We start from the raw sequence: 19,501 nt of genomic DNA on the forward strand, positions 1-19,501 counted from the left end.
CCGCCGCCCCCTCCTCATGCCCGCCGCCTCATCTCGCTGCCGGTGCCTTCACTCGCCCGCTGTGGAAAAACGAGGTCGATCCCCTCAAGTTACAGCGTTTTAGCTGTTTTTATTGTTCCTTATACTCCCATTATCTTGGGCTCGTGAGGGCTTTCTGGCCTCTCCGCAGCTGTTTTAGGGAACCATTATTTTTGTGACCCGACGTGCCACAGAATGTGTAAAAAAATATAAAAGTCTGATTTAGTTGTAGACTGGTTTAAGCGGCTGCTTGACTTGCAAGGGAGGGGAAACGACCTTGCAAACCCATCTGACCATGGCCTTAGAAGTCACAAGTTGCACCACCAAATAAAGAGCTGGAAAACCACTGGAGCAGAGCGAGGAAGCCTGGGCGCCAGCTGAGGGAAAGCTGATGAAGCAGGAAAATGGATTAAGTCATTACAGTCTGTGTGATGCTAGGAATTTACTTTTTTTTTTTTTTTTTTTTTAGTATCTGACTTATTGCTATGGCATCTATAAACTGTTCCCTAACCTAGATGACTGATGGAAAACAATCAGCAATTTCAGGCACAGCAGCTGTTAATTATTAGTGCTGGTAGTACAGTGCATAACACACTGCAGAGGCCATGGCAGGACAGACAGGGGGAAAAGCTTGCCCTTAAAGAAGGTGCGATAAAACTGTCTCTGAGGTGCCACTCTGAATTAAAAAGGAATTACATGGTTCAGGCAGAAGAGCTGCCACATAAGGACATCTGAAAACAACCACTATTTTCTGACCGGTGTATAAATGTTCCCTCACTGTAAGGGATGAATGAGAGCATGTCCTGAAGCAGGATAGTTTAGATGCTTTCAAATGTTATACATGATAAACACAGATATGTTTTCTATCCTTATAATGGTAGTTTCTTCACAGTTCCTGTTAAACTGCACCTCTTTTTTTCTGCAGTGGATGAGATATTGCTTCTCTATTCTGTCAGCAGTTTGATGGGTTGTAATCAGGGCAGATCCTTGATCACTTTTTGTATGATTCAAGAGAAAACATATACAAATCAGAAACAAAATATTCCCTGCTCTGTTATTTCAGCTGTTGGGTTTTGGCCAGGAGACAACAAGGCTTTGCAAGCTGCTGCAGCAAAGATGCAGCAAATATGCACTTATGTTCATGTTTTGAAAGCTGATAGGAAAAGTGAACAATTAGTTTTGATACATGTCGTGTTTTTGAGGCGGGATGAAGCATGACAGTGGATGAGTGATGCTGCATTTTAAAGAAAGCTTAGAGGATTCTCCAATTAGCAGTTAATTCTATCAATAAATAAGGTCTCGGTGGACTGAAGTCCCAGAAATAAATAGGAAAAATGAAGTACTGGGAGTACATCACCAGTCCCGCTAACAAGGCAGGGAGATCAGAGCCTGAGAGGCAGAAAACACGATCATAAGTGACTTCAATAACTCAAATTAAGTTGGGTAAATGTCACAGGAGGGGGTAGGGCTAACATTTTAGAAAGTGTCTGTGGCTGCTCTTTGGGAAGCCAGAAGAGGAAAAGCAATCCCTGGTCTTAAAGAGTGTCATGTTATTGACAAAGACCCACGCCGTAGCAGGAACTGTAGCATCCTTGGTTTCAACACCCTTGTAGCACCACGACAAAGAAAATCAGTAGCATTCTACTTCCTTTTCAAAAACAGAGGAGCAGTATAAAACAAGGCACACCTTTCAGAAGTGTAAAGGGGGTAAAATAAAGGACTTGTAACCTCTGACAGGTTAAGCACGAAATTGTGAGAAGGATACAGAAGGAAGTTTCAGGGTCAGCTTGCAAAAGTTACAATAATAGCAAGTCTTTCCTAGAACAAATCAGGGAGCCTGCTGGAGTTTGACAGCTCTATAAGACAAATAGATTATTTCATATACAGAAGAAACATCTAGGGAAGATACAGCCATAAAAGAAAAGCTGAATTTATTTTTGTGTTTGTGAATGGGATAGATGAGCATGGGTAAACTCCAATAATGGTAAACTTCTTTAAGGGGAATAATTAGGAAAACATGTCTTGGATTACAGTGCAAGTATAAAAGATGAAGGAATACATTAACAAGTGAGCAGCAGCCAACTGCTGAGACCAGATGGTGTTCAACCACTAGTTGTCAAGCAGCTCAGAGACAAAGTGATTCAGGTACTAACTTCTGTCTCTGACTTCTTACTCAAAATTGCTTCGTCATCAGAGGAGTCTGGAGAGTTGCTCATGTGATACCAGATTTTTTAAAGGATTTTGGAGAAGATTGTGGAAGCTGTAGACCTGGAAGCCCAATCTCCTTGATAGACAAATAAGTAGAAATTATACTGAAGAACATAAAAAACTTAGTGGCCACATAGAAAAGATGACACATTAGGGAAAGTCATTATGGCTTTTTTAAAGCAAATTGGTGTCTCAGGAAAGCTTTCTTTGAAGAAGTCAACAAGCTCACAGACCACAAAGATTCATTTAACTGTCTATGATGGTCTCCAAATGCAATCAGTAGGATTCCTCCGCAAAGGAAGCAAAAAAGAAGGCTGCTAATGGATATGAAACTTGGACAAATAACTGGTAGAAATGGAGATCAGTAGTGATTTACAAAATGTGCTGCTGATAATGAGCTATTCAGGGTAGGGCTAACTGAGAAAAAGTGAATGACTTTATGTTACTAATAGAGTCAGTGGCAAAATGGCAGATGAAATTAAATCTGATAAATATGAAATACTGACATATGAGAAAAAAAAACAATCCTGAATTTCACATATATACTGACAAACTTTTAGCTGGTTTTTACCAGTGAGAAAAAAGGCCTTGAGGTTGTGAAAGGTGGTTCTGTGAGAACATCAACTCAAGGCTCAGCAGTGATCAAAATGGAAATTGAGGCATGTTAAGACTATTGTTAAAATTTAAGAGACAAATAGAAAATAAAAAGTGCCATTGTATCAGTCCCTGTTTGCACCTGCATCTTTAATTGTCTGTGCAGTTCTAGTTCAAAAATAGTGTGGTAGAAGTGGAATAGATTAAATAAAAATCAATAGAACTATCAGAAATAGAAGGGCTTCAAAAGGGATCATGGTTGACTCAGCTGGGTTTCTTTAGTCTGCAGGGAAGGAGAGATAGTATCAAAGTCTATATAAAATCTTCAGAGAAACAAATAAGAACCAGGAATCCAGACTGTTCATTGACTTATCAGACACAGGAACTGAGTTACAGCAAATGAAATAAGAAATTGGAAGGTTCAAAACAAACAAGAGGAGATAGCGCTTCATTTAGTCTATAGTTAAGCCACAAGTCCTTGCTTCAGGACATAGTGGGTAACAAACCTTTGCATGGGCTTAAAAAGCAGCTGGAAAATCATCAAAGACTCTTGATCTAACTCAGCAAGTTCTTGACTTGTAAGTTGCTGGAGCTGGAAAGACATTTTGGGGAACTACAGAACGTGTTTTCCCAGTTCTTTCTGTCTTCCTACTCAAATCTTATCCACCTCTCTCTGAAACTGCTGGGCTGGATGGAGCTTTCAGCCAACCCAATATCAGTTTATATAGATTTAGGATTATTTTTACCTCCCAGCTCCAGATCATCCAGCTTTTATAATCTCCCCAAACTATTTCTGGTCAAAAAGTAATTTCATAGGGCTTTTGCACTGCCTTTTTGTTTTTCCTTTCACTGCTTTTAGTACTATATTTAAGCCCACACCGATTTTTGGCACTGCCTACTATTTTGTGAAAAAAAATTCTCATTGAAATCTTTAATGGGTTCTTCCCAGAAACATTAAAAACAAATTATCACTTGTAGGTGTAGTGTCTTTCTTATTTCTGGGAGAATGCAAGTTGTCAGTGCAATCCTAAATACAATCTGCATGGAAGGAGTGATGTTATAGGTAGTGTGCTGGTCTGGAGAAAAGCAGTACGTTGTATGGTGGAGAAGTCAGTGGTCTAAAGGGGTGGATGCAAAGCAGTTTGTTATTCTTCAGCTGTCTAAGTTGGCTTTGTGAATTAATGTGAAACAGAATAGAAATATTCATATTTCCCATTTTAACTGGTGCCAACAGGCTTAGGATTGTTGGAATGTAGAAGTATCAATACAAATACTTAATTTATAATGATGGTAGACCAGGTATGATTTGTGTCCTTTTGAGTTCCTTTTTCCTAGCAGAAAATATTTTCATGCAGTTCAGTGTTTTAAGTCTATTAATAATTGTACAAAGCCTTAACAGCAGAGATTGTAATGTATATATTAATAATGCATTTGCAGAGAAAAATATATTAATGCTTTTTGAAATGCTCAATTAAGCAATTACCTAATGCCACACAAAGCATTAGTAACAGAGAGAAAGTATAACCTTTAATTGTTTTATGATACTGCAGGTCTAAGAGTTTTTCTAAGAAATCTAAGAGAGGAGCCCACGGAGTGGAACATTCTGTGAAGTGGGAAGCATCCAGCCCACAGACAAACAGCTCTGGGAGGTTGTCACAGCTCCTCCTCTGTGGCTTAGCTGGCCAGAGAGCATACCATGGCCAAAAGACTGTCTGTGGTCTGCTACTTCCAGAGATAGCAAATATAACCATAGCAGCCTAAGCTGCTAAAAGATTTTCTAGCTTCTTTCTTCTCATTCTTTCTCCCTGGCCCCAGCCCTTCCTGGAAATGTCCACATCAAAATAGAAAAATGAGTCAATCTAAAACATCAAGTAAAAGGAACAGTCTGTAGATTTGTTTAGCAAGATTTCTTTTGTATTTAAGAGAATTTTGGCTTGATTGTTCTAGAACATCACTAATTCCTGTGCAGTTTCTGTAGCAGTTATCTTTAAAATGCAATAGAAATCACTGGTACAGTTCATCCTTTTGTTCCTGAATTTGGTTTAGGCAAATTAGTAGATTTCTTCAGAGTCAAGTGTTAGGCACTTATTGCCTGCTGGTTTAAATTTCAACATTGCGGTTTCAATCACCCTGTTTGCTTAGTACATCCTCTGTAACCTTTGGTATATATGAAGCAGGGACCTAAAAAAAATGTTGAATAGGAAGTATGTACACACCACAGACCACATTCTGTTTTGTGCCATTCTTTATCAGTTAAGCAAACTTTCAAGGCACGTTGTCTACCACTTTGTAGATAAGCTACTCTGCAGAGAAATGACACACATTGGAAACATATGGTAATTTGGATTAGAATGGATTTCAGGAGGCCTCTTCTCCAATCTTAAAGCAGGGTTGGTTCAGACCAAATTTCTCAAGATCTTATCCAGCTGGGACTTGAAAATACCCAAGGATGGAGTTTGCACAACCTCTCTGGGCAAGCTGCCCCACTGCTTGACTGTTGTCACAGTAAAAAGCTTTTCCTCATATCTGATCAGAATCTCTTGTGTTTCAACTGATGCCCATTTGTTTCTTCATCTTCCCACCATGGAGCCCAAGAGGAGCCTCCTTCTTTTCAATGATCTCCTCACAGAAGGGCTGCAATCAGATCTCCCAAGCAATCCCTTACTTTCACCTTCATCCTTTCCTATGTACATTTAAATGTCATAGGTTAGTATCTTGCAGCTAAGTCGTGGCAAGCCTCTGTTCATTCATGCCCATGCTCAGACATGAAGAACACAGCTGATCTGGCATACCAACTTTGCAAGGCTGAACCAGTGTCTTTACTGATTCAGCCTGCTGTCAGTGGCTGGAAAGCACTGGTGCGAAAACCATCACTCTAATCTTCACAGCAGCTTTGCTTGAGGTGAACCAGATCTACAGTGATTGGAATAGTGAAAAGGAAGAGTCTATCAAGGCTGTGATTGAAGGAAACCTCCTGTCCCTTCCTCTTGGCAGCCTTCAAAAGAGCACTGCTGATGCCTGAGCTGTGTTCCAGATGAGCCAGAGGCACAAGGTACTTCCTTGGGAGGAGCAGAATGGCAACTTGCTGTGAGTCCTGCTCCAGACAGTGAGTGGATAAAACAGAGAACTTCACTTAGGCTACAGCTGCCCTGCACAAACACTGTCATGCTGATGTGGATGTAAAGATGTTGTAGAAGAGGAAAGTGCTTTATTAGCTCTGCTTCAGGGCTGGAAGAGCTTCTTTTCAGGCAGTGGCAAGATCTGGAAAATTGAGCAGAAGTGCAGGCTGTTGATTGAGTTAATGTATGTTCTCCCAAAAGGGTTATTACCTAATATAAAGCCTAAGTTAACTCTGTCTGGGCATTAACATATATAATGCATAACTGGGCAGCAATGCTGTGACTGCTGAACTGCAGGTACATCTGCAGGATGGGTCCCAGGAGACATCCTGAGATCAAAGTCTGTGTCTTTGCTTTGGGAAGAAGGGGATTTTTGCTTATGTGAGACACTGAAGGGTGATCATTGACCTCCAACCAACTGAACACACCCAAACCTGTCTGTCTCTGTTGACGCGTGCTGCATTTTCTCTGCTTTCTGTAAACCCAAAGGAGTAATGAGGAGGAGGGAAGAGCTGATTTAGCATTGCCTGACAGATGCAAGAGCAATTACCAGAACACATCAAGGCTTTTCTCAGCTGCAGAAAGCGTGAAGAGCGTATTTTGACAATGTGCCACAGGGAGACAGGGTCCTGCTTTGTGTTATGTTGTGAATAAATAGTGCCTGGCTGTGTCAAGAGTTTATGGAGGGTTTTCAGAATCTGCTGAGGATCTGTTATTGAAGAGTTTCTTATACTTCTCTGAACTGCATAACAAATTAAATAAAGCATGGTCTGCACAGCACACAATTTTACTGTGCCATAATAGGAATCAGAGCAGGACAAAACAATTAAAAGGCTTAAAAAACCCAGGCAAAATGGAGACTGTTTGAGGGACAAATTAGAACAGTCCTCTTCATAGTGTGGAGATGTGAGGCTGCTCTCTGGAGCCCAGAGTGGAAGGACACAAGCTTTGAGAGCATGGGTTTATTGGTGCAGCACTGGGAGCTTCTCATATACCAGTCATGGAAATCCCATAAGTGATCCTTCTTCTCCAGAAACAAGGCTATTTTCTCAAGGACTTGCCCCAGCAAATGTCTCCATTCCCCCACCTGTGCCAAGCCCAGCAAGGGCAGCATGGTTTGGGACCTACCTGTCTGCCATCATATGGTCAGATGTGTAGATCACGCAGGACTAGGTCATCTTCTGCTCAGATCCAAACCATCTTCTTCATTATTTCTTTCTTTCCCAACCTTCTCAGGCTCACTTTTGAGCAGTGTCTCAAATCTCTTATCAAGACAGGCCACTCCAAGTTATTGTTAAATCAGATTATTTTGGTTCAACAGCCCTGGGGAAAAGAATGTCCTTCCACTTTTGCTCTGTAAATCTGGGGAGATGTTACAGCAAGGACCAGTGAATGTCCATGTCTTGCCCTAAAAATACAGAGGTAGGAGGCAAAGTGTGCATTTAGAGTTGGGGGCTCAGCAGTGCTTCTAGGATCCCCATTCGGAGGGTGGACTCCCTGACAACCTCTCCACTGCAGTAAAACCACCAACACTTCCTGCGTGTGGAAGATCTCTTATCCTGGGAGCAGAAATGAAACTGCTCTTCCTAGAAATGTACAAATGTTAAATCACTCTCACTCACTAATAGCACTGAAGTTGTGCCAGAGTTGTGCCTACGCCAGGATAAATCAACACTGAAAGCTGAGAGGAGCGTTGTTTGCCAGCTAGGCTGGTGAGCCAGTTCAAAACCAAGTGCCTTAAGCCAAGACATGCCAGTTTTACCCTTCCCACTGCTGCCAAATGACTTGCTTAAGATGTGGCATTTCAGAAGGAGAAGCAGACTTATGTGGTTTTGATTTTGTAATAGGTTTATGAAGAATTTTTCCTGCAAAAACATGTAACCTGAAAACCCAGTTGCAGGATTGCTTGGAGGCATCTTTGGACCTTCTCCATGCTTTGGATGTTCCATCTGTATGTTTTTACTTTGACTTAAACTTGCATTGTCTATTCTTTCTATTTTTGATTTCCTTTTGTTTTATTTCTGTAAAAAAAGAAAACAACCTTTGAATGTGTGTTGTTTTTGAGCATTCTTCTGCAAGGTTTGTTGCTGAGAGATCATGGCTAAAGGCTGTGAGATCCTGGGCATTTAGATGCTGCCTCAATGAAGCAGCAATACAAATACAGCCCTGTGGCCAGACCAAGAGAAAAAACTGCAGCTTTACTCTTTGCTTTCAATGGTGGGCTGAGCAAGAAACCATCAAAATAATTTGTGGGAAGCATGCTGTGTTTTAAAACACAAGCAAAAACATGTTTTGGTGTTTTTGCATTTTTTGTCATCAGAAAAAAGCTGTCATTCACCTTCTTGAATATTATTTTTAAGCCTTGCATAGTAGCACATGTGATCTCCATGAGCTGACAGCTACAGGACATGAGTTCTACAGGAACATGGGGAATACTTAGGATGGACTGATGTATTCTGGAGCAAGTGAATGTGGCAGCAGTTCACAGTCCCTTGCTTTGCTGAGAGCTCTCTGCCTTGCAGATACAGAAAGATGTCACAGAGTCTCCCGTAACGTACCCCAAGGGCTGTCCATCCCTGCTCTGCATTGCAGCACCAACTGTGAGAGAGGGACCAGGGCTTTTCCCTTCCCCCCAGCAGTGCTGCAGTATCATCCCCTCTACCAGCATTGCTGTTTCCCTTTTTGCCCATTATCCCTTCTGTCCAAATAGCAATTCCCATCTCTCTGACAGTGTCCACAGCACTTCCTTCTGCGGCAATCTGAGCTGAGCCAAGAAATTTCCTTCTCTGGGATGCAACCTGAGGTCAACCCAAGCCTATTTTATTTTGAGCTGAGACTTTAACTGGCCAGGAATCTGTTTGCTGAGAATGGTAGCAGAAAGAGAAGTCTTTCCAAAACGTGTGGGAAATATTAATGCAGACGAGATAGTGATTTCTAAAATGCCCTTTAACAGACTTTTTTCTTTCCTGTGATTAGAGACCAGTGAGCCCTTTCTTAGCCCTAAAGTTAGTTTTTATAAAGAATTCCTTTTGTAGGCCTAGGGTGTTGTTTAACACTTCAAGCAAAGCAGAGCTAAGGCATGGCAGCATCACTGCGGTGGTCCCAGTACCGCAGCACAACAGGCGCCAGAGCAGCTCAATGACACTGCGGTTGTGCCTCTGAAAGTGCTTCCAGTTCACTTGTCAGGAGGTTTTCTGGCACAGCTGAAATCAAGGCAACAGGCAGCAAGCTTTGTCAGTACAATTTCAGAGATGTCAGCCTGGCCTTTGGTGTTATAATCCCGTGTAAAGATTATTACTGCTTTAATTAGGGGTATGAGCTCTTCTGTTTGCATGATGTTTTCTTTTGCTGAGGCATCCTACCAAAAAAGCTATTATTTTCATATAAACATCCTGACATCATTACAGTTTATTTCCGTCCCCAAATGGAAGTACAGTTATGTCACTATTAAATTTTTACTGTTCTGAAGTTTACTAGTTTAAAAGCATCAGAGAGAAAGCAATGCATTAACAAGCACAAGTGAAGTGAAGTGGCTTCAGGGGAAACCTAGAACTGTTTTTTGTCCTAATTTTCTGTTCTACAGCAAACAAGCAAGCACTAAAGACATTCACCACCACTGTGGCCATAGGGGCCAGGCTCAGTCTTTAAATGAAAAGATGTTTTCTGTGGCTTATTTTGAGTGAAATATAGGTGGGACACACTCCCAAAGCATTTGCTGTCCCCCAGCAGACTGCACTCTCTGTGGTTGGCAAACATGTCTACGACAAATAGTAGTAGTAATAGCCAGTAATGAAAAGACATTATAAAATCAATTGCAAATATCTCCCGTGGTTTTAGGAGGTGCTTGATGCAGCATATGATTGTAGGGATCCTAATAACTGTGTGAGGCCTTATCACCCTGCTGCAGACCTTGCTACATGGTGGAGAGTCAATCCCACCTTAAACATGCCTACTTCTCTTGGTTGCTGCCAAAGGGAGCCCAGAGCACGTGGCTCAAATATCCACATTACTGTGGGAGGCCTGGAGGCTGGGTCAGATAAACCTCAAGGGAAACCAGCATCAAATTTCAGATAAACAAGGTCAGGCAAGCAGATACATAGACCTTGTCTTAAGCCTTGAGCAAGGCTGAACAATATTAAAAGACTAGAGTGGAAAAGCAAACTGAAAAAAAGAAAACTCATTTAATTAGTCATTACAGGAACAGGGATCTGCAGAACTGAAGATGAAAAATGTGGTATTTCAGATGGCTCATGAATGCCAGTGAGTCACCTCATCACAGTTTTTCTTCAGCAGCAGCAGCAAGCAGAGATGTCAAAATTAATCTGAGTTCTTAGGGAGTCATCAGCTGGCAAACCACAGAGAAGAGCCATAGAATATGGATATTTAATCAGATTAGAATTATAAATGTTGCTGATAAAGTAATTTTATTCTCTAGAAATTATATTCATATGTATATGCTGCTGATCACTTACTCTGTGTTGGGGTAGGTGTTTCTTGCTTCTCATGAGAGACATTAAGAGTAAGGTGGATAAGACTCTTGGAAAATGAGGTATGTGTCATTCTTCTAATCAATATTGCTACTATTTAATTACTGGTAAGAAGACAGAGATCAGTTTACTTATCAGGAACCTTTATTTATCCCTACCAAAAAAAGTGGAGTTCTAATACAGCAGAAACTCTTATAAAAGGTCTGGTGAAGATATAATCTAATTCAGTGTAAGCACCCTTAGTGCTTCTTGTCTTTGCAAATGTCAAGGTTTGACATTGCTTGTGTCATCCCATCCTTCACTGGGAATGAAGCTGGAATGAAGAGAGCTTCCACTGAAGTCCCAGAAGTCTCAGACCATGAAAACTTCTCAGCACCAGCTTCATAACCCCCCAGAAGGGCTGGATAAAGATGATGGCTGCTGGTATAGGTCTTGTTTTAGCACCTGAGAGCAACAACTTCATTTTTTTGACTTCTAATGACTACAATTTGTTTTGCAATAAATCTGTCATTGGTTTTCATTAAACAAAGGTCATCTAAGGAAAAAAATCACCAAAGCTTTAAACTTTTATGACCCTTTATCATCAGTAACACACTAAAAATGGTATTGCACACATCCCTTTAAGTGACATTTCTCCACCCATCCTGTAGCAAATTGAGACAAATCAGTGCCTTGCTCCTCTGGCTGTCTGCTTAAAATGACACTGCCAAAAATATTTGCAACAACAAAACTTAGCTGTGAGACTGGTTTGTCATCTAATACCAACAATCATGTCATTGTTTTACACTTGCTTTTACCCGATGCTCTGCATACAGGTAGCCAGATCCTTCTCTGGGATTTGCCCGTTTTGAAGGCAAGACGTGACATCTCCAGGGTCAGTGGTGCTCCTTGTGAAATACAGTTGTTCCCCAAAAGTTATCGTGCCTTCTATGGAAATAAAAAACATTCAGAAATAAGCCTTATCTTTAGGGATTACTTTGTTCAGACCTGCCAGGTAGGGCACATGCAGTTCTCTGATGTTCAATTTTGACTCATCTACAGCTACTATTTTTCTCTGCGGGCACTGGAAGAATCCATGAGGGGATTTCAATATACAACTGGAACAAAAAAAAATCTCACCTACCCAAAGTGATTTACTTTCTCCTCCCAGCTTGGCAGCATCCCTCTGGCTTGACTGCCATGTGAGTGTCTCCTACATTAATCACGCTGCTTCCCAGCCTGCACAGCGCACCCAGCTCTGCTCAGACCACCGTGCCCGCCTGGCCCTGCTTCCAGCAGCTTTCTGGACGTGCCTTCAGTTGGCCTTCAGCCTGCATGGTGTGTCACACTGTACAATAGATGCAGCACATCAGTGAAGCAAAGAGTGTTTAGTTCCTCCTTCCTTTGGCTGTTAGCCAGGTGTATTGAGCAGCCAGACTTGCAGCGACCACCTTGCTCCTTAAATCCCCCTTTCCCATCCAGTATTTCTGGGACTATCACAGCAACAGTAACTCACTGCCACCTTCTTGTCCCTCAGTTCCCTTTGTTCATGAATGAAAAATCTTCACCAGAACCTGTTTTCTCTGTAGCAGGACCTTGTTCAGCTGACTGCACAGTGACCTGGCACTGCTTCTGATAACATCACATACCCTCATCTCCCCAATAATGCTGGGTCTGTAAAAGGATCTGCTGATTTTTATCCTCCCTTAATGGTGTCTCCCAGGTGACCTCTTCCCACATGCTTTCACAAGGTTGAGGTTTCCTCTCTGCACCTGGGGGTGCTCTGCCTGCCATACCACTGGTTCATCACCACGGCCATGGTCTGCACACTTGTGTGGGCTGTGGTTTCTGCCCAGGTGCTTTCCTGCCCCGACCAGCAGCAGATACTTGTCTGTTTGGTGTCTGTATGGAGTGGCCCATCCACTCTGTCTGCTGCTCCCATCTCCTCCTCACTCATTGCCTGCTTCTATTTCTCCTGGGGTTTTATCTCCACATGCTTGGCTTCTTAGTAAATTCTTGCTTGCTTTTCTACTTCTCCTTCGGGTGTATGTTTAGCTTCCTGATTTCTGGAAGAGAGAGTTGATACTTGGCTGGAAAGGGGCCAGGAGAGAACTGGAGGTGGTGCCTTTATGGACCAGTTGGAGAAGAATTCAGTTCATCAAGGGAAAGAGGAGGTGAGGAGTGATGCAGCTGCCACTTTGGAGGGGTAGAGCAATGCAGCAAGGATTGCCCCACCCCTTCAACCTAATCTCTAACTCAGATGCATCCCTCAGCAAATGTACTTATTAAACCCTAATTAATGACGTCTTGGTGGTTTGGAGGGCACTCTCCCATCTAGCCCACTTACTGCCATGTAATGATAATTTTGACTTTACTGATTATCTTTAACAACACCAATTACTAATCAGGGATGACAGCATTGCATAAAATGATAAAAAAGATGACACATCTTTACTCCTTCTCTCCTTTCAGGGAGAAGAGAAAAGCAACCCTCTCCTTAAAATGCTAAAGACCACCTTAATGGTAAATAAAGAGCAGCAGGAGAAATGGGGTGAGCTGAACCTGGACTTACTCAGATGGGAAGCTCAGATTATATTTGCAACTATAGCCATGGGTAGTTTGGACCAGTGTGTTCCCCATTCCTCTGAGGTCTTCAGTTTACCTGCATTACAAGGGTTCCTGACCTGTCCTAACTCTTTCTTAAATAGTTTTAGCTTCTGCCTGCAAATTACTGAATTGTAGTGTAATTGATTTAAGGAAGGGTTAAATTGGGTTAAGTACATCTCCATTATGTACTCTTACTGCTTTAATTAGGTCAATTTAAAATCAATTTAGAAAAGTTGCAGTGACTGGTTTAGTTAATGTAGATCAGAGTCCAGATAGGATGAAAGAGCAAAATAATTCAGTCAGTCATCAACTGGTCATTTTTTATGGCCAGATATCAGATGGTCTAAATTTATGGTTTTGTTAAGTCCAGCTGTGCTGGAACATACATGCATGTTGGGAATTTAATGAGCTGAATTTGAAAACAGCTTTTTGCAGCATGCTGCCTTAGACTCCAGCCTGGCTGGGTTTGGTCTCCCTGTTTCTGAGGGGAGGCTTGCTAGAGGTGTTGCCAGCAGCCACAGTGTCAGCAGCCTTAACACCAGCCTGTAACTCTGCACAGCTCTCACCTGGCTCCACCAGGACACTTGGTGAAGCAAGAACCAGCCTGCTTTGTACACTGCCAGCAGCCTGATGGCACAGTTAGCTGGTGAGGGTCAGACCTGAAGCCTAAAGCTGCCTTATGCCCTGTAAGAAAGGGTGTAGAGGAAAGAACTTCCAGAATCACCTGCACTGCCCTGGGTGCTGGTGGATGCAGAGGCAGGCAGGACCATCACATGGTGCTTACTCTAAATTCAGCTCTCCACTGCAAGGGATAACCCAGCACCCCAACCAGAATAATAGCTCAGACTGAAGGAAAGGGAGAGACCATTGGTGCCACCTCCTGCCTCAAGCCAGGACTAACTACGGCAATGGCATTTCTGACTAGCTAAACCTGCCAGAAAGGAGATGAAGTTGATGGAAAAGAGAAGCTGTGAGGACCACTGGGCAGAAACTCTGGGGGTCTTGTCTCCCAACACAGCAGTCTGGACAAGTCAGTGAAATAAGAGGCTGCACTGAACCATGGGGCAAGGCAAAATCAGAGAGGTCATCAAGGGGCAGGCTCAGAAAACCAGAAAAACCCCATGGCCGGCTACAAGGATCTGTAACATGGCCATATTCCCCAAAAACAGAAAGGGAGACCAAGGCAGCACATCACAGCACAGAGACATCCTTAAAGCTCATCTTCCCCAGAGCTGTAGCAATTTGGGAAGCAAAAACACTGAGCAAAGATACAGTTCCTTGTGTTTTAGCACCGTCAGCATCAATGGCCAAAGGCTAAAAAAATATAAAGAAAATATTGAAACATCCTCTCAGCTTAAAAGATTTGGGTTTTTTGTGGTGGTGTAAGACACAGGGACTGCATTTGGCTTGACACCACAGTTGTGCAGATGAGCAGTGTTATAAAATGGAAACTCTTGGTATGTATTGGGTGAAATGATATTGCCCTGAACCAGTTAACTGTGCCAGTATCAAACAATTGTAAAACACCACCATAAAATTGGCCTGATGTCTCCTCACCATAGCTTCAAACAGCTACACACAACCAGGCTCAGGCACGGGGTTTCATCTGGCAACCCCAGAAAAATCCCTACACTCAGTCTAGTAAAAAATGTCCATAGCCCAGTATAACTTTCCAGCAGCACCACTAAAAAACAGGGCAGGGAGAGGGTGATCCTTTCTCTGTAATTAGTTCCCAGACCTTGGCCATAAGTGGTAGAAGGATTTTCTGAAGCGGAGGCTGAGGTGAGCAGGCCTATGGGCCCCAGAGCTCCTGAGGGCCCTGCCCTCTATGAACTGGTCTAATCTCTTCTTAAACCCCTTCAGAATTTTCATCACTGACAGATTTGTGGCAAAGATTTCCTTGGTTTAATGGTTGCTGGGTGTGCATTGGTTTCCGTTTATGTGGTTAAAGCTGTTTCTTGCCAACGTCCTCCAAAGGCAAAGCCTGGAGTATCTGGGTGAGAGCCCTGGTGCTGCTGCTGGGATGGAGGATGTTCAAAGGACAAGGATCACGTTCCATGTGCTCAGCAGCTGTTAAAAAGTCTGTGTGGGAAATGAATGGGAATTTGAGAAATCATTCACCTGACACTTGGGCCAAATTATGAATGAACTGCAGGGGAAGTGAGAGGTTGCTCCCATGGTACACCCATCTGCCTTGGGCTGGGCATTTCATATCAAATCTGGAATTAGGGAGGGAAGCCAGAATATCCCAAGTCAAATTTTGCATGATTTTTCAGGTGTGTGTTTCTCCATTGAATGCAGATACACCAGAGAAGGAGCCTTTCCTTACAGATAGTCAATAATTAAACATTAACCCAGAGCTGGTGATTTTGAACTCTCAGCGAAATAAGTGTTTGGGAAAAATACTCTGTGATTTTTATCTCTCCACTCTTGGTGGTTGGATCAACTTGTTCTCCACTCCCAGCCAAACTTTCCAGCTGCAACATTTAAACCTCATCATGAATCACATTTTCCATAACTTTCCATCATTCAGGTGTGTCTTTTCCAATGCAAAGCTCTGGTTTTCCATTATTAGCAGAGCCAGAAAAGCCACAGCATTAGTCTCTCAGAGGAAATTCCTCCTTTGCCCCTTAGTCGAGCTGGATTTAAAGGCATCCACATGTGCAGTGCCATGAGGACATCAGTCTCAGGTGCTTCACAGCTGCTCATTCCCAGCCTTCCAAAGGCACCGTGAATAAACGGGCTTGTTGCACACAGTGTCAAAACAATTGAGCTGACAGGTGCACAGGCAAATTTCAAGATTATTTGCATAGAGTTATTGCTCTGCGAAGAAATCACTGTGATTAACTTCTTCATTACTGGGAAGTCTTTTATTTATTTGTATTTATATACATAATTGTATGCATGCTCAGAGCTGCAGTTTGTTTAAAGCTGGATCACTGGGTCCAATGCTTCTATTCTGATTTCCTAAGGAATATTATTTGCATCTCAATCTTTCATGAAATGTTGAAGTGATGCATCGAAGATATGTATATTGATGTACATATATATACACATATACATACATTTAGACCATAGTTTGGAGATAACCTGTTATGCTTTTGCTAACAAAAAGGGACCACATTGAAAATTTATAAAGAACTAATTTTAAAAAGAAGGATCCATGAGAAGACAGTGTGTGTCTCTTCTAAGAGCCATAATGAAGGGTTCATGTCTCAGCTTAGGGGCAGGGCATTTAAAAGTAGCACAGTGCAGTACAAATAGCCCATCATTGTCCTCACTATATTCCTAAACCTGAGTGCAAACTGCCTGATGTTTCAGAGCTGGCACCTGGCAGAATCCAGCCATGAATTGTCCCTGGAGAAATTCTCAGCTGTTTCCTATCTCTCCTACCCACTGCCTGGAGCAAAACATGGGAGCACAGCATGATGGAGAGCAAGTAAACAGGTTGGAATAGGAAGGGGAAGCAACGTGCTAGCTCTGTGTAATTAGAGGCTGCTCCTGGGAAGTGAGAAGAGCTACAAATTCTGCCTGCTCATTTGTAATTTGTTGTCAGCTTTGCATACAATATTTAATTGAATGTCAGCTACTGGCAGTGTCCCCATTGATAGGGCAAAGGGTAATGGTAATTGTTTTAAACTAAAAGAGAGTCAATTTGTGTTATATATAAGGAAGAAGTTTTTTACAATGAAAGTGATAAAACCTTGGCACAGGTTGCCAAGAAAAGTGGTGGATGCCCTATCCTCAGAAACATTCAAGGCCAGCTGGGACAGGGCTCTGAGCAAACTGATCTACTCGAGGATGTCCCTGCTTATTATGGGATTTAGACTAGGTAGATTTCAATGGTCCCTTCCAACCCAAATCTTTCCATGATTCTGGGATCCTTTTTCATGAGCTGTGCTGGGTAGGAGTAGGTTTTATTTAAAATTTTGGAACCCCTCTCCAAGGAAGCCTGCCACACATGGGGACATCTCACAGCCACAGTGTGAGCAGCACTGGGGCACTGCTGTCCTGCACACACATTCATAGAGGGGAACAACAGCTCTGCTGCCCTCCTGCCCTTTGCTCTGCTCAGTTGGCACACACTGCTTGCAAAGCAAGGTGGTGGGTTTGGGCTGGCTATGATCAACCCCCTGCTCACTGCAGCTGGGTTTAGCAGGATGAAATCCTGCCTAAGGCACAACTGAAAGACTATTTTTGAATAATATACATATATATGTATAAATAACTAATATATATATATATTTAATATTATAAGTACAAATGTTAAGACAGCTGCTTGTATCAGGATCCAGACCAGAAGTGAGGAAGTGGGAGTAGAAAGCCATTTCTAAACCTGCTCTCCTGCCCTTCAGCTGCCTCTTACACCTCCCTTCTGACCACCACCCCTGCTGTGCCCTAACTCAGCATTGGCATTTAAACCCTGGATTAAGCCAGTATCAAATCCTCATCACATCTTTCCTTTTTTTAAAGAGCTTGATTTGTCTTCAAAAACAGCCTCTGCAAGCCCTGTCCTGTCCCCAGTCCTGGCATGTTTTAGGCCTAGGATGTGATTTCAGACAGCTCTGACAAAGGAGTGGAGGTTTGGGGGTTTAATTAATGAAAAGTAGTGAGGGCCAAATCAGCAGCAGGTGAATAAGCTGCACATCTGTGATAGCCTCAGCATTGACTCACAGCACAGAAAAGGGAGACAGGCACCATTGAGGAGGGTGCCTGAATCATGGGTATCATGCTGAGAAGTGGGAAGGATGGGGATGCAGCCAGAAATGTTTCAAGGGGACACTAATGAAGAGATAGCAGGACTGAGGGTCACTGAGAATTCAGGACTTCTCAGCTGGGGTCCTCCAGCCTTTGCTGGCCCCTCTGAACAGTGCTGTGGAGAGCTGTGTTGATTACCAGCCCTCTCTGATATTACCAAAGTAAATTCCATGTATTCATTTATCCCAGACAGTAAAACCTCACCTCTGGGTCTTGCATTTTGCTCTAGAAAGTAATAATTAACTCTGTCACCTCACAGTGGGTACAAAGGCCTGGTCACTTTTTGAGAGTTGGGTGGAGTCAGGTCTACCCAGCGAGCGCAGGGGATTTTGGAGAGGGTGGACATTGACCTTCTTCATCACAATGGGCCAGCATTTGCCATTCACATCTTTAGCAGCAGATTTTTCAAACAGGAAAAAAAGTAATCCTTACCTGGGAAAGGCACCTTCCTGGCAGCTCCCACCAAGCCAGAAGAGCAGTGGACAGAGTGGGGTGGCTTAGGAAGGCAATGGGTGGCAAAACCTCTTTGTCAAAACTGTCAGCAGGGGACTGTTGGCCACAAAAGTGGGTCAGGACACAGTCTGCCTCTGATATACCCATGGCTACAAACCCACTTGATGGTTTAATCTTTTGTGTTTTGAAAGCCTATGGTATCTGGATTTCCATCTTTCCATTGAGAAGAGGTTTTCTGATTTGATTACTAGAAACTCAGATCATTACTTCTTCTGTTCATTCACCTGTGTTCTTTTCAGTCTTCTGAGGTCTTTACTACTAATTAAATGATGTATTTACTTATTTTTATTAGCAATGATTCCAGATATTCATATTCTGAGGTTACCTGATACCATAATATTTCTTAAAGGTAACACCTTTTGAGTTTACTTTGTTTTCTTCCTTTAATGATCTGAGTTCTTATGGTGAAGTCCTTCACAGGTAACCATCACAGTGTGACACTTCTTTCCAAAAAAACATTCCCAAATGTTTTCAAGGAATTAAAACTCTGAGAGAATTCCCCCACGACCACATGACATAAATTCATGACTTACCACCACAGGAGTCATCAGTTTAAGCTGAGAAAAAACTGAGGAAGTCAAGGGTTGCACTCAATGATCTTGGAGGACTTCTCCAACCAAAATGATTCTACGATTCATTTTAAACATTTCCTTTAAAAGAATACCCATGAATCCCAGGAGAATGAAATATTTGCCTCACATGGCTTTGTAGGACTGTGTGGAATTAAGCCCAGCTGCCAATTTAGAGTCACAGTCAGAGGGACCCTGGGAAACACAGACCCCTGTGGCACAGCCCCAGGGCTGTAATGTTTGGATTAGCTGCAATGGATGAATCCCAGCCTGGCTTTACACTCCATGGCCTGACCAGGTGCATGTGCCTTCGGTCATTCACTCTCCCTGCAGGTCTCCCATTTCATCCCCAAAATGAATGAGCAAACTCATTCTTGTAAAAAGCTTAGTGTGAAAACAGCTTGGTATGGCAGATGTTGGCAGGAAAGAGAAAAAAAACCAAACCAAACAAGCCAAATTAATTTCAGTTCCTTGAATTTGACACAAAGGAAGGGAGGGACAGGTTTCAGTATTGATAAGAGAGGGAGAAGCTTTTGGGTGGCACAAGGGGAAGGCAGCAGCGACCCATGCCCAGCCCCAGCCTCCCTGGCAGCAGCACAGGGCACAACACTCCCCCTCCCCACAGCACTCCCCCTCCCCACAATGCTCC

The 19,501-nt window shown here is 42.7% G+C and overlaps 1 long non-coding RNA gene across 4 annotated transcripts; it reads right to left on the minus strand.

Annotated features, from left to right (window-relative positions):
• Positions 1–500: 500 nt before the first annotated feature.
• On the minus strand, positions 501–19,091 carry LOC107202686. 4 transcript variants are annotated; one of them, XR_004497076.1, is made up of 4 exons: positions 18,817–19,091; positions 11,550–11,753; positions 11,224–11,353; positions 501–7,347 (listed from the first exon to the last, which is right to left on the minus strand). It is a non-coding gene; the product is annotated as an uncharacterized LOC107202686 (long non-coding RNA). The 4 variants fall into 4 exon arrangements; XR_001520796.2 differs by lacking the exon at positions 501–7,347 and adding an exon at positions 7,770–10,870; XR_004497075.1 differs by lacking the exon at positions 501–7,347 and adding an exon at positions 18,203–18,319 and having other exon boundaries at positions 10,102–11,353.
• Positions 19,092–19,501: the final 410 nt, after the last annotated feature.

Source organism: Parus major, chromosome 4 (assembly GCF_001522545.3).
Source record: "Parus major isolate Abel chromosome 4, Parus_major1.1, whole genome shotgun sequence".
NCBI lineage: Eukaryota > Metazoa > Chordata > Aves > Passeriformes > Paridae > Parus > Parus major.